The sequence below is a fragment of the Aplysia californica genome, unplaced genomic scaffold, assembly GCF_000002075.1.
Source record: "Aplysia californica isolate F4 #8 unplaced genomic scaffold, AplCal3.0 scaffold00347, whole genome shotgun sequence".
Taxonomy (NCBI): domain Eukaryota; kingdom Metazoa; phylum Mollusca; class Gastropoda; order Aplysiida; family Aplysiidae; genus Aplysia; species Aplysia californica.
The window spans coordinates 651105-652638 of record NW_004797617.1 but is presented as its reverse complement, the minus strand read 5'-3'; positions in this window follow the sequence as shown (position 1 = coordinate 652638).

The following is a 1534-nucleotide window of genomic DNA, read 5'->3' as shown; positions in this document are numbered from 1 at the left end:
AACCACCCACAATACAGGGATAAGAAGACGATCACCCAAAAGTATATAAACATCCACAATAGTAGACTTGAGATATAACAAAAGATTAGAACCTGAATAGAAGTGCCAAAGAACAGCTTTCAACCACTCTCCGGTTTCTGGAATACAGTCGAACCTGCTGCAACGGTCATCAGTAAAAGACAATCACCTGTTCAAACGGCCACTTTCCGCCCCCTCCCCCTTTCCCTTGTCTTTTTCAACATCATCATGACATTGTATGATTCGCCTACCTTTCTGAGACGGCCACGTTTGTCCTCGACAAAGAGTGATTGTCTTAGACAATTTCGAATGTACTTAGATAATACGTCTTCAGAGCCAGTTTGAGTGTCGTGGGTTGTTGTGACCTACATAAACGGCGGAGATCAAACGGCAAGGGAGACAAAGCTATAAACATAATTGTGTGGCGCCGTAGGGAAATCAGGCGCTCGTCAAAATAATGAAATCGAAGAAACCTACATTTTTCCGCCCGTTGGACTATAATGTATCTTTTTGTTTTGTTTGTTTTTGGCTAAATACTTTTTAAGACACACTTCCGTACGAATTTTACCGAAAATACGTTGATCAAAGGTACAGCAATTGTAAATGGCAATTTCAAAGAACAATCAAACTTTGGAAGTCACTAAATTTCAGAGGCCATTTTCTCCTTAATTTACTTCTGACACAAGGCGACCACTTACCTCTTTAATCACACATATCTCGGCTTCTGTTAAAAGTAAATGTATATTCTTTTAATCAAAAGCAAGGACAAATTAACAAGCTTTAAGAAGATTATATCAATAACTCCAAGTGGACTCGTCAAACGTCGCTTTTCAAAATGATATCTACGTCGGAGTCTTACTCAAAGCAGTGGATATGCTAACAAATAACTGACGAACGCCTGATTCCACCCCGTCGTGACATAATTTATGGCCAACACAGGAACCGACTCCAGGTATGCGCGCAGGGATCACGTTAGTTCATGGCCTGTGCTATGTACATATTTATTTGTTGATTAACATAATGTTTACAACCGTCCTTTATGAACCCCAACGTAAAGTTTCTCTCAACAGGCAAAAGGTGGAGAGGAAAGAGGAGACGGACAGAGAATGGGATTTTTGAGGAGGAAAGGGATAGGGAGGTGAAGGAGGGAGGGAGGGGCGCTCTTCAAAAAAGATTTATAGCCTCTTTCGCCACGTCGAGGTGGGGTAGACACAGAATCGATAAAAGTATTATAGGTAGTGCATACTGCCAATCGCATTCATTTGGCCAAGTCGAAAAAAACCCCTGTGCAATTCGAATCAGTTGTTAAGAAATCGAATGAGATACCGTCAAATCAAGAAAAGTTCAAAATTATATTTGGCTGTTACAATGATACATTACGGCATCAAAATACGTATCAGTTATGTAGAAATCGAATTGGATGTGGTCCAGTCATAATCAGTTCAAAACGATATTGGGCAGTCACAATGATACATATCTGCATAAGGCCCACTTCACTCTGCCATTCCTCACCCCC